Below are 14791 nucleotides of genomic sequence, written 5' to 3' on the forward strand. Positions count from 1 at the left end.
CGTCCATACTTTTGAGCGTCCACTACTTTTGCCTTAAGCACAAAGCCCATACAGTTTACACTCTCTCTATCTTTACTCATTGAGCTTTTAATTATGCTTATGACACTATGATCGAGCAGTCTCCCTAGCTCGTTCCTTGTACTTCATTCCATTTCCTCCGAAATCAAACCTGTCGAGCTTCATGTGAATTCTCATTCCACATCATTAATCTCCCAGTCAACAGTGTCAACCCATTACACTTGTTCTTTCTTTGATGCGTAACCGGGTTCCCTATCGCTAATTCGTCAAAGTATTCCCTCTTACTTCTATAATTAAAGATTTCCAATGGTTTTATTTACAAAGGTTCTTCTCTTCCTTAGACCATCCCATTAGTATATTTTTCCTACTTTCATCCTTAACCTTCCTTGGGTTCCTTCCTCCTCGAACACCTTTATAATTTTTCCATTTGTGGCATCGATTATGAAGTTTACGAAATTTTCACTTTAAGCTCGCAAATCTGTTTCATTTCCAGATCATCCTTTTAGGCAAACACTTTTACGTTCGAGGTAATCACATTAACGCGACTGCATATTGTCCCTTTATATGCCAAATCTCCTATCATCGTCACAAGGCTTTATCGTTCTTTTTCTTACTTCACATTCCTTGTCGTAGTCACTATTTCTTTAGTCCCACTTTTTTTTTGAAATTGGTTCTCGAACCTCACACATTCCTCTTTTGCTCCATACGACCGCATCTTATCTTTTTCATATGCCTATCTTTGAATTTGTATTCAAATAGTCTCGTACTTAGCCGGTAATTTCTCTCGGGCTTCCCTTACCGGGATTTCTTACCTTTTTCCGACATTTTGGTCTCTTTGTCTTCCATCTACTCACTCTCTTTCATTTTCAAATATCGTTGTATTATAACCTTTCCAGCCTTAGCCTGTAGTGAAAATAATAACAGTTTGCCTTATAGCACTTGCACCATTTATTCCTGTTGTCATTTAAGCTTCGGTGCCCTTACTCAATTAATGCCTTCCACACCGTAGTGCCGGTTTCTGGGACTCACATGTCCGCCGATACGATCACATATGGGATGTCGTACGCATTCATACATACATATATAATTATTACCAACTAGCCCACAAAATACCTCCAAACGCTATTCAAGCCTATCCTAATCCCAGAGCTGTGGCGTACTTTCTGTCTTTCTTCTAGTCTAGCCTGTCGTGTGGTGGGTGGCCTTTCATGGTCTCTAACCATCCCGTATACTCTAATTTCATTCAGACTATCCTAGCTTTTCATTTGTCTCTTATGGCTGAATCTTTGGGATTTCTTGCATACTTCCCAGGGGGTCACCCATCCTAAAATTGCTCCCACCTTAGCATGCTTAACCTCGAAACTTTGGTGGAATCCGGTGCCTTAATATTGATATAATCGCGTCCGCTTTCTCGTATGGCCTTTATTACATAATTTGAGGCCAGTCGAGGTCTTACAGGTTCCGAGGCATTTTCGTATTACGCCCTTCTTTGTCCAATTACTATTTTACCCTTTTTACTTATGTGTATGATTATTGCCTGCCCTGGGCTTCCAGATTACTGATGGTGACGGACATACCTTCGTCGCCATTTCCTATAAGTACTCAGGTATCCGTAAGTCCAGATTTCCTATTACCATTCGTACATACTAATCTACAGCAAAATTGATTATTAGCTTTCTGTGAATCATCCAACAAACCTTGTTCTTACTAACCTCAAATTTTTATCCCTTTTTAACTCTTCGAACTGTTAATCATCTTTCTTACACTCGTTCTTCACGTCGTGCCCAAATCCGTAGCTTCTCTAAAATGTCACATTCCACTTAACGTCTATTTACGATGTTTTCTTTCCATGCTTCTTCCTGTTAGATATACCTGGTTGACTGACCACATTTTCAAAAATTTGACCGAGTCTCCTTTACCATTCTTATTATTCAGAATCTGCATGCCACAAATATCAACAATACCTTTATAACCTTCCGTGTCATCCCTTACCTTCTCCCGTCGTACGTAAAGCTCATATAAGGAATTTCATTTTCCTATGACTCGGCTCTATCGCACGATCTAAGATAGCAAAAAGGTCAACAATCCCTAGATGCCCCGTAGCCTCCTGTTTATAAATGTGGCGCGCTTCACACCATAAATAGGACTCTACCGGACACGACTTTGCAGACGACCCCTAGGACAGACTTGCTCTGATACCACTTTGTCACACCCTAATTCCACTAGGGTGTGATGGGCACCCGGCCCCACATTCGGAGTCGAGCAAACCCATAGACCTTTAGGACACACATAATCTTAATAGACTTTTTAAATCAAATAAAGATAAAATACATAATAACTTCTCAAAATATTCTTGTCAATGCTTTCCAAATCAAACAGAATTTATGATCATATAGAATTTAATACATAATACAGAATGACATATCGGCTGATGAAGCCGCTTACACAACTAACATACTATACCCACGAATCTGTCTGCAAAGTCTCTAACATCAATCCAGGAAAAGCACACATACAAACTCTGACTCGGTGGCACCCCAGGAACAAATGGAGCTTGCCAACTCTGCTGGAACATCCTCTATAATAACTCCACATCATCTGGGTGTACCTGCGCGGCATGAAACGCTGCCCCCGAAGAAAGGGGGTCAGTACGGAATAGATACTGAGTATGTAAAGCATGAGATACAATAAACAGAATCATAATCTGAGCAGGGAGTACAAAAAATAAGTGCAATAACAGGAATATCAAAATGCTTACTCATAAAACATAGGTAATGCAAGTCAGAGCATATGCCATATCCGGCCCCATTATGGGACACGGTGGATAAAACGTGGTCGCCACCCCGTCACTGGCGCCACAACACAGCATAACTCCAGAGTAGGGAATAGCTCCGTAACATATCATAACATATCAGATGGCCATATCATATCAAGTATCAGAATGTGCACATATCATATCATATCATCAAATGTCAGAATATACGTACATGGCACAGCATAACTCCAGAACCCATGTACGTGTCATACCCGCCCCCTCACATCGAGGCACGGCGAACAATGCAGTGGAATACGCGTGACAACATATCCTGGCCCGGGCTCAGTGAAGGAAGCATTGAGGCGTCCACGAGTAGAGTAGTGAGAAACTATATGCATCATAAAATGTTTAGAAAGACTCGATAGAACAGTCCGCATGATAGGTCATTTAGGAAAGAAATCAGACGATAGTTATAGTGCGTACCTTTCGGATGTTACGGCGGATTATGTCAAAGTAAAAATGCTGAGATTATTTGTACATATCAAAATATCATAAGATTCAATGAAATAGTTAAAACAACTATCGTTTAGTAGTCGGAACACTAACCAAAAGTTTCTTTTAATCATAGTATGGAAATAGGTCAAGTAAAACAATACAAGAAGGTTTCGGAAATTGTGGGCCCACCTCGGGTCAAGTCGAGGTGGCGTACATAAATCACGGACATTAGACCTTATGGAGACGTCAACGAAGGTTTCGGGGCATTCCGGTTCTCTTTGTGAAAGTTATGAACGTTTTATGACGCAAGACCCTTTTTGGAGTAAAAAGGTGTTTAAACATATTTTTCCAACAAAACCTAATTCAATTACATTGAATGAATAAGGGTCAAAATTAAGCTCGGATTTTAAGGAGTAGAGTTATCCCCGAGGCTCGTATCATAGCCTATCATAACTAGGACATGCCAAAGAAAGAATAAGCAGAGCTTTACATACCTTATTTGCCTTTTACGCTTGTCCAAACTCAAATCCCGTTTCCTCCAAAATCTACAATTGGTCACAATTACCAAATAGCAATTATAAGCCTTTAGGAATTAAATCTTAAACCCATACTTGTCTACAGAAATTTGGGCAGCATCTCCCCTATAAATTCAACATCCCCGAGAATTTAACTCGGCCAAAATGTCAACAACAACACCCACAGCAATACCAACAACACCAACAATCAATACAAAACACATTCTAACATAAATAGTCTTCCTTTCTATGTAATGCAACAACTTCTACTCCAACTTCACACTTTCAACTCAATATCAACGTTTTCATATTTATTTACTAATTCAAGATCATTCAAATACAATTCGAAAGCATTTCATATCATTCTACAAAATATACAAGAATTCCACCAAAACCATAATTCACCCGAAAATTCCTCAACTTCCCTAGAAACAATTTTTAATGCATTTCTTGCTTCCAAATGCATGAACTATCCCAACAACACACATTCTAACAACACTATACTCATGAATAAAGAAACGACACTAATATTAAATTGGCTTCCAAATCAGCCCATAACAATTCCAACATCAATTTGAATCATCAAATTCTCATTCCCATCATAGAATACATATCTACAACAATCAATTACTACATAGAATTTGTTCCATCCTCCCTACACACAACACACACACACGGCCCATATGCTTACACACAACCACCATGCAAACTTCCATATATTCATAATTTCTATCCATTTCTACATACTACAACATAAACAAGCTCTTCATAACATATAAAAAGGGATTAAAGCATACCTTTTCTTCCTTGATTCTTCACTTGGCTAGAATTTACAACTTGTGTGAATATATGTTTTTCTTGCTCCAATAACTACTTCATCTTGCTAAGGACCTTCCAATTAGTAGGAAATAATTTTTGAACAAATTTTTCCTCAAGGTTCTTGCTCCATCTTTCATGGCCGAATGTCCCTTAGTGTTGTTGTCTTCTTTTTCTTCTTCTATTTTCTTGAACATTCCAAGGAATAAAATGAATTAATACATGGACCCTCTTTATTTATTTCTTGAATTAAAATTCGCATGGGCGTTGGGCCATTTTTCCATATGGCCGGCCACCACTAGGCCACTTCCAAGCCCAAATTGTTTTTTCTTTTTTATTCCAAGCCCACCTTTAGTTCAAGATAAATTGCAATTTATGAAACTTATTCCCCAAACTTCCAATTTTTCCCTTAGCCTTCCTCAATATTTCCGCACCCATAACTCTTATAAACAACTTATGTACTAAACAAGGTTAAAATGTAGGCTTGCACTCAACCTCCCGCAATTATCTTGAATTTTTCCGAATGCGCGAAATGCGGGATATAACAGAGGTGAGGCAGAATACCATTAAGTCAAATATGCCATGTATTGTATACACTCACCTTATGTATTGTCCCTTCAAGGTGAAGCAGAGTACCATAAAGTCGATGACGTCATGCATTAAGTATATTTTATGAGTAAAGGATGCATATGAGGAATTTCGGAAGGTCCTATAAGGAATTGAGTGGAAGGAGTTGAGTTAGTATGACTTTGGAAAAAGATGAGCGTTACTTTGAACAGCAAAGTATGAGCCAAATTGGGGAAAGAATATCTTTTAGTATATGAGGAGTTTTGAATTAAAGCAAAAGCCTAAATTGAAATTCATGAAGTCTAGTTTCCAATGCAACAAACCGCTCATCGATACGACGTCAAAGTACAGAATTATGGACGTTACAAGTCAGGCTGGTCGAGCAAAAACGTGTAGCTCCAGTGCGCGACACGCGCAGCTACAGTGCGCGGAAAGCTCTAGGTCGGTGCCAACCGACCCTAGAACATTATAAAAGGGGTTTACCCCTATTTCTTCATCCAAAACCTCCCCAAACTTTCCCTAACCCTCTGGAACGTTCCTTCAATTTCCACAACATACATGAATATTCCTACAAGTCTATATGACAATTTTATTCATTTTTATTTCATTTTTAACATAGCACCAAGTCCTAGGAAGTCCTAGAAACCTCTCCAAACATATTCGAATATATTTACAAGCCTAAACCAAGGATCAAAGTGAAGATTAAAGTGTTTAAGGGTTCCAAGTGAGGTCTACACTTGTCTCCTCTTCTTAAAGATGTTTGGGTGAGTATTTTTAAGCTGGAGTAACAATAGAATTGAAGTGTTCTTGAATTTTGAGGTAAGATTTCATCTTAGTTTCATGTTTATGAGTTTTTTTGGTAATTATGTTAAGATTTGAGGAGAAGAAAATTGGAGGAAAAGTTCATATATACATTTGATAATATTTTGAGTAGTGAATTAATTTGAGTTATAATTATTAACGGCCGGGCAAGGTACTATACATATACATACATACATACATACATACATACATACATATATATACATACATACATACATACATACATATATATATATATATATTACCGCGCCTTAACGGCCGGGCAAGATACTATATATATACAGCACCGAGCCTCAATGGCCGGGCAGAATACTATATACGTATATATGGAAAAAAAATATTTTAAAAAATAAAAGCTAAGCATGCATGACATCCGCCTTAAAAGGGAATTCAGATGTGCAGGTTGATCTCTTTTAGATTACCTTATCTTCATACTTTCGTTATGTTTCTATTCATGCCTTACATATTCAGTATATTATTCGTACTGACGTCCTTTCTTGTGGACACTGCGCTCATGCTCGCAGGCAGACATGTAGACTGACTAGACCCTTAGGAGTTTCTTCAGAAGAGTTTCAGGAGCACTCCACTTACTTCGAAGCTGCAGTCTATTGGTATTGGTCTTTATGGTCACTTGTATTATACGTAGAGGCTCGTAGACATGTGTGTACAGCTAGACGTTTCATAACCTTATCGGTTTATATTGTTGTATAATAATTTGGTAGCCATGTCGGCTTATGTTTATGGGCATAGTGTTGATGATTATATAGAGATGTGTCATTATCTTGTGATATATGCCCTTACAGATTGCGATACCCATGAGCTATCTTTGTGGTCCACCAAGAAATGACTATGAGATGTATTCTTACAGGTGCTCGGTGTGTTAGCTCCTGGTGCCCGTCATGGCCCTCTAGTTGGGTCGTGACAAAAGTGGTATCAAAGCAGTTCGTCCTAGGGAGTGTCTACGAGGCGTGTCCAGTAGAGTCTTGTTTATGGGTGTGATAACCCTTCCTTCTTATCTTAGATCGTGTTGTAGAGCTAAATTATAAGATGTGATGTCCCTGATTCTAACCCTAAATATTTTGATTGTGGACAAGCAGTTGATTATGTCGCTATGAGGTAATTGATGAGAATTGAAGTTGTTACTCCAAAAGGTATGTTTCCTGCCTTATTGATAGCGATAGACTTTGATATAAGAACGGGAGCGAGATGTTACAGGTATTTGTGATCGCCCTGTGAGGCATTGGATGTGTTTTCTGGGCTGTGTGCAGGAATGAGGCAGTAAGAAGTATAGAGGAAACTCTACCGAAATATTTACAAATTGAATTGTTTGAATGTATGTGCTATAGAGAAAGAATGAAGGGAAAACGTCATAATCGGATGTTTGGTAAGTCATGATTGAATGAACAATTATGAGATGCTTTCAAAGAGAATTTTTAGAATGATTTTAATTTAATTTAAGGGAAGAACCCTGGAGGGGAAAAATGATTAGTAGTTAAAGGAACTGGAATGAGTTGCATTCGAGATTTCGGAGGATTGAGACTTATTGAAAACATAAAGAAAGTTGATATTAGGAACTCAAATCCGGTATTACGATTTATAGATTAAATTGGTTAGAAGAGATAATGAAGAGATATTGATATGGAAAGGGAAGTTAACGAGTAGAGGAAAGTTTTACTCTAGAAGTTTATATATATATACACATAAGATCAAGATGGGTTTGTACTTATAGTGGAATGTTCTACTGATTTCTAGGCACATACTTAAAATGGCAAAGGGAAAAGAGCACTTTAAGAGCTAAGGAAATCAAGAAGAACCTTGAGGACGGAAGTAAGAGAAAGCACGTTAATGAATTGGTTAAAGGAGGTTATGTGGCCATCGACGGTAAGAGGAAGTCTAATAAATTAGTAAGGTTCGCCAAAGGTAGACATTGATAGCATACGACAATGGACTTGGAATAGAGATACAATTATAAGGAAACAGGATGAATATACGAGGGGTAGACATATATACGAGCAAGCTATGGTATCGTAAAATGAAATAAGAAATGAATGAAAGGAGAAAGAAAAGGGTGTATTTTACTAATATTTCATGATGAGAACAAGAATAAGCGGGACATTAGAAGGATTATGACGCATGACTATGATACAAGCAAGAAGTTAAGAAAAACTATGGGACAATGTGAGCGAAACTAAGGAAAGGACGGATCGTGAGAATAAATGAGATAGAGTATCAACTTTTACTGGTATGGTATAGACATATATCGGAATCGGGAACCAAGATCAAGAAGAATCTCAGGGATACTAGTAAAACGATAATTATGAAGGAAGATTACGGCGGAAGAAGCGTTGTATAGTTAGAAACTCCATAAAGAGCCTGACGAACTTTGATGTCACCATTAATTCATTATCCTAGGGGACTATTAGTCATGAAAGAAAGAAGTGACCAATAACGAAAGCATTTAAATTGTATCTGGTATGTATAAACATTTTGATTTGATATAAGAACTCGGAAAGCAAAAAGGAAATGATTTAAACCATGCGATGAAAGGAACTCCGGCATTATATGGAGTAGGACTACCAAAAATGGTTAATACTCGAATGTTATTGGTATATGAGAACATCCTTTGAAAGGGGGGAAGGACAAATTCAGTTCTAAGATGAACTACAATATTCCCAAGCTCAAAAAAGGGAAATATACTGGATTAAAGGAGCCAAAAATTCGAGATGAACCCATATATCAAGAATTAACTAAAGAAAAGTGAGAATGGTGAAAGGACGACGATAAGGAGCCGAAGAAGAGTGGAGGTTAGTTTAAGTCTCAATCAGTCACCAGTATAAGATAGCCAATGACTTAAGGAGGGAAGCATACTCGCATTAAAATGAAGTCATAATTAAGTGTGCATGAGATGGAGAACCCGAGAAATGGGAATCACCGAGGATAATAAGAAGTTAGCAGGAAAATACTATTGTAGATTATTCAGTGCTACTACAGGCGAAACCATGATGAAAATTTGCCCAGGACCTAGTAAGGAATCCAGCTAAGGAAGTTAGAAAGGGATGATATTGTATGTCTATAGGATCAATTCGTACTAGACGGATAACTCAAACTAACATCCAGATAAGCAAGCAACGAAAGGTGCTACATCTGAACAAGAGAGTTGTCTACTAAAAGAGAAATAAAGAGCAAGTTAAAAGGATACAACAATTAAGAATACTCGCAAGATCGGCAGAGAGCCGTGCGATCATGAGCCAAGATCACCTTAATGAGAACAGGACGATTGTTGGATATCAGTTGACCACCGGTTACATATATGAGGACATGAGGATATGACATTAATGGATGAGTTTGACAAATAGTTAAGAGAATATAAGAAAAGACTGATGTACCCCTAGTATAGGAATATGAAGATCAGGGTCTAAGGGAGGACAACCATTTCAAGGAATCAATAATAACATCATAAGTTCGCAAGCTACAACATTCGAGGATGAATGTTTTTAAGGGCGGAAGGATGTTACACCCCGTACATGCGGAGAACCACTGATCAAATTTGAGCGTAAGTATATTAAACTATGGCTAAGTAAAAAAACTTTGCAGTATAAGGTACGAAGCTTTATTAAGTATATTTTATGAGTAAAGGATGCATATGAGGAATTTCGAAAGGTCCTATAAGGAATTGAGTGGAAGGAGTTGAGTTAGTATGACTTTGGAAAAAGATGAGCGTTACTTTGAACAACAAAGTATGAGCCAACTAGGGGAAAGAATATCTTTTAGTATATGAGGAGTTTTGAAGTAAAGCACAAGCCTAAATTAAAGTTCATGAAGTCTAGTTTGGAACGCAACAAATCACTCATCGATACGACGTCGGAGTAGAGAATTATTGACGTTACAATTCAAGCTGGCAGAGTAGAAACGCGCAGCTATAATGCGCGACACGCACAGCTGCAGTGCGCGACAGGCCCGCTATCGTGAGCAGAAAGTTCTAGGTCGGTTGGCACCGACTCTAGAACATTATAACAGGGTGTTTACCCCTTATTTCTTCATCCAAAACCTCCCCAAACCTTCCTTAACCCTCTAGAACCTTCCTTCAACTTCCCAACATACATGAATATTCCGACAAGTCTATATGACAATTTTGGTTATTTTTATTTCATTTTTAACATAGATCCATGTCCTAGGAAATCCTAGAAACCTCTCCAAACATATTCCAACATATTTCCAAGTCTAAACCAAGGATCAAAGTGAAGATTACAGTGGTTAAGGGTTCCAAGTCAGGTCTACACTTGTCTCCTCTTCTTGAAGATGTTTGGATGAGTATTTTTAAGGTGGAGTAACCATGGAATTGAAGTGTTATTGAATTTTGAGGTCAGATTTTATCTTAGTTTCATGTTTATGAGTTTTTTTGGTTATTATGTTAAGATTTGAGGAGAAGAAAATTGGAGGAAAAGTTCAAATATACATTTGATGATATTTTGAGTAGTGAATTAACTTGAGTTATAATTATTAGTATGTTTTGAGAATAATATTGTTATGAGGGATAATAATGAGGTTAAGGAATCTTTGTATATGAGTGTATAAGGGGTTGTATGAAGTTGTTGCTATGGATTGATTATGAAAAAACGTTTTGGGATTAAATTGAGTATAGTTTGAATGTAATCTTTTGATTATGGAATTATTTATGTTTTATTGTGGTTTGGGAGTTGTTCTGAAGATTGGAGGGAGTAGAAGATATAGGGGAGATGCTGCCCGAATTTCGGCAGATTCTAAGATGATTTAATTTGAAGGCTTAAGACAAGCATGTGACGATAAGACTAACAATAGTATGAATTCTCTTGAATGTAGATTTACGAGCTTGGGAGGACAAGCGTTAAGTAGTTAAAGTTAAGGCGACCGAAAAGGTATGTTAAGGCTAGTACCTTTCTTTCTAAAGGCATGATTCTTTTCTTATGAACCCATACATGTTTTCCATAACATTCTTATTCCCAAAAATTAGAAGTTCATGATTCTTAGAGTTTCTTATGATGCTAAAGATAAGTATGTTCCCTGATGATAATGATGATGATGATGATTCCATTTTTGGAGATTCCAAAGCTTATGAATTTGGTGCTATTATGAGATTATTGAGCTTATTTCATGATTTCCTTGATTTTATTCATTGTTGTTGATCTCACCTTATGATAATTGTTCATTCAGGGTGAGATATAGCGATGATGATTCCTCCATAATATAAATCGGAGGTTACCGACCTTACGTCACTCCGATAGAGCAGTAACATTTAATTGGGCTCTCGTGCATGTTATATGTATTTATATATGTGTAATTTATATACTTACCGCGCCTTAACGGCCGGGCACAATATGATACATTTATTACTGCGCCTTAACGGCCGGGCAAGATACTATAGATAGACAACACCGAGCCTCAATGGCCGGGTAGGATACTATATATGTATATATGGAAAAGGTTTTTTTTTTTTAAAGCTAAGCATGCACGACATCCACCTTAAAAGGGTATTCAGAGGCACAGGTTGATCTCTTTTATATTACCTTATCTTCATACTTTTGTTATGTTGTTATTCATGTCTTATATACTCAGTACATTATTCCTACTGACGTCTTTGCTTATGGACACTGCGGTCATGCCCGTAGGCAGGTTGGTAGACGGACCAGACCCTTAGGAGCTTCATCAGTGGAGTTTCAGGAGTACTCCACTTACTTTGGAGCTGCATTCTATTTGTTTAGTCTTTATGGTCACTTGTATTCTATATAGAGGCTCATAGACATGTGTGTACAACTAGACGTTTCATAAACTTATCGGTTTATATTGTTGTATAATATTTTGGTAGCCATGTTGGCTTATGTTTATGGGCATAGTGTTGATGATTATATAGAGATGTGCCATTATCTTGTGATATATGCCCTTACAGATTGCGATACCCATGAGCTATCTTTGTGGTCCACCTAGAAATGACTATGAGATGTATGCTTAGAGGTGCTCAGTGTGTTAGCTTCGGGTACCTGTCATGGTCCTCTGGTTGGTTCGTGACAGAGATGTAGATCTCTGATTGATTGGTTTGATAGATTCGAGGCTCGGCCTTGGAGCACAGATTTGTTGGGAGATTCCTTTGATAGAGTATTTAGGCCAAGCTTTTGGCAGCTCAGAGTCGGAAAAAGATGTATGCGGATCGGAAGGTCCGGGATTTGAAGTTTGCTATTGGTGACCAGGTTCTATTGAAGGTTTCACCCATGAAGGGTGTTATGAGGTTTGGTAAGCGGGGCAAGTTGAGCCCCACGTATATTGGTCCGTTTGAGATTGTTGATCGTATCGATGATTTAGCTTATGAATTGGCATTACCGCCAAGCTTGGTGGGAGTTCATCAGACTTTTCATATTTCGATGCTGAAGAAGTACCATGACGATGGTACCTACATTATCCGTTGGGATTCCATCTTTCTTAATGAGAATTTGACCTTTGAGGAGGAGCCTATCGCGATCTTGGATAGGCAGGTTCAAAAGTTGAGGTAGAAAGAGATTGCTTCTGTGAAGGTGCAATGCAAGCACCGCACTATTGAGGAGGCTACTTGAGAGACCGAGTTCGATATGTGTAGTCGATATCCTCATTTTTTTTTTACAGATTCAGGTATCTTTCTGCTTCTTTTCTCTTCTTCGCTTGAGGACGAGCGACGGTTCAACTGGTATTTGATATAACGACCCATTTGGTCGTTATAGTCTTTTCCGCATTTTTACCCTTTCTCGAGCATTGATTAGCTCATTTTTTATCTAAGGGGATTGTTAGCATGCTTCCCGAAATGTCTAGACCAGATTTGGAAAACTTTTGTGAAATATAGGTTTAAGGTGAAAAATGATTAACCCAAAGTTGACTTTTGGGTAAATGGACCTTTTTCAGAATTTCGTCGATTTCGAAAGGTCAAGATAGCCGTTTAGAACTTGTGTGTGTATTTAGTTTAGTTCCCAATGCACTCAGATGCAATTTGGGACTTGGGTTGGGAAATTGAAATTAAGGCATCGGGGGTTAACTCGGTCAACGAGACCTACGTTGGGAATTCTGAGACTACCGGCGCGTTCGTAGTGTGTTTTTATGTGTGTCTACGTGTATGGTATGTGAGCAGATGGCCTCGGGAATTAGTCAGAAAATCTGATCAAATGGTGAAACTTGGGTAAGTTTCTGGCGTCTGGTGCCCACTTTGGCAGCGCCAGCACCGCAGCAGCGGTACCGCTAGAGCGGTAGTCCTCCCACTGGAGCGGTCCAAAGACTTTTTCCTTGATCACTGAAGCGGTCATGTGACTGCTGAAGCGGCTCCGCTGGGGCGGTCCCAGTGCCGCTAAAGCGGGTGACGGGCAGTTTGTATAATTACTGAAGTGTTAAAAGCCTTTAGACCCTCATTTACTCCTACTTTGAAACTAGAGCTTTTGGGGACTGTTCTTGGAGATATTTTGGGAATATTCTTGGAGGTAAACCTTGCTAACTCCTTTACTCTTCCTTTAATCCTAATCATCATAGATTCCCCCGTTCCTTTAATAATCCCTTAGTAATGGAAGTTGGAAGATGGTTTTGATGAACTTTTCCCAAGGCTTATTAATGATGAAATTGATGGTGTTTATGTTATATTTTGATGAATCTAAGCTTATTAATCACATATCTTCCATTTCTAGTGTCGAATTTCGGAATGAAAGAGTTAGGGTTTATATTCAAATTAGGGGTTTTACTTCAAATTTGAAATTGGGTAAATCTATGAGTTAATTTAGTAATTAGTGGTTGGGTTATTATCACCCGATGCTTAATTTGATATTTTGCTTCCGAATTTCTCATTTTGCCCTTGTGGGCCCGTTTCCTTAATTTCTAGGATTAGAATTGACCTAGATTGAATAATAGCAATATTAGTATCATTCTTCATGATTTCTAATCTAGATTTCGATTATGCTTAGAATACTTTGGTTCTGAGGTTCAGCGAAAAGGCAAGGCAAAGGAATGAGTTGTTGGTGTTGCCGTTCGGCCATCCAGGTAGGTTATGGCTTACTCTTGGTGAGACTTCATGTAGCGAATCACATAATTAGATTATATTGTCGGAGACAGCATGTGAACCTTCGGGTATGAAGTTTGGTTGGATATTGCCTTAGGTTGGGCCCTGTTGTGTGTTGGGGCTAGCCACCCCGTTGTGTTGTGATTTGATTGTTCTATTGTATTGGCTTGATGCCATGAGTTGTTGATTGATATCAGATTATGTTTATCATCTTGATTTTGATATTGTTGGCGTACCTACTGTGGTACTTGTGATTCGGTTATATTGTTAGCATACTCACTGTTGGTATTTGTGATTCGGATATATTGTTAGAGTACCCAATGTCGGTACTTGTGATATTGAGCATGATTATTGATGTTGATACATGCATTGCATGCACTCTCGTTTTCATGATATACAGTTGAGATACTGATGATACTTGATGAGCTGGGCTCGATTTTACTTCAGTGACGTGAGATGGCCGATGTTTGATGTTAATTCCGGAATTGATGATTGAGTGAGTGCACGGAATTCGTGGGTCCCCCAGAGTGGTGCCGGTGAGAACCCCTCATGGGCAAAGATCTGGGGTCTCGTTTGTCTGTTGGGGAAAGATTAGGGACGGGTGGCACTTAGACTTCGTGAGTCACACTAGGTTGTGCTACCGAGATGTCGACATTTCTGTTCGGAGTACATGTGTACACAACATTTGCATAGAATTGCATTTCATTCATACACTATTGCATTGCATTGCATTATGGATTGATGTTGAGATGTTTGACGTTGTAC

Source organism: Lycium barbarum, chromosome 6 (assembly GCF_019175385.1).
Source record: "Lycium barbarum isolate Lr01 chromosome 6, ASM1917538v2, whole genome shotgun sequence".
Classification (NCBI taxonomy): Eukaryota; Viridiplantae; Streptophyta; class Magnoliopsida; order Solanales; family Solanaceae; genus Lycium; species Lycium barbarum.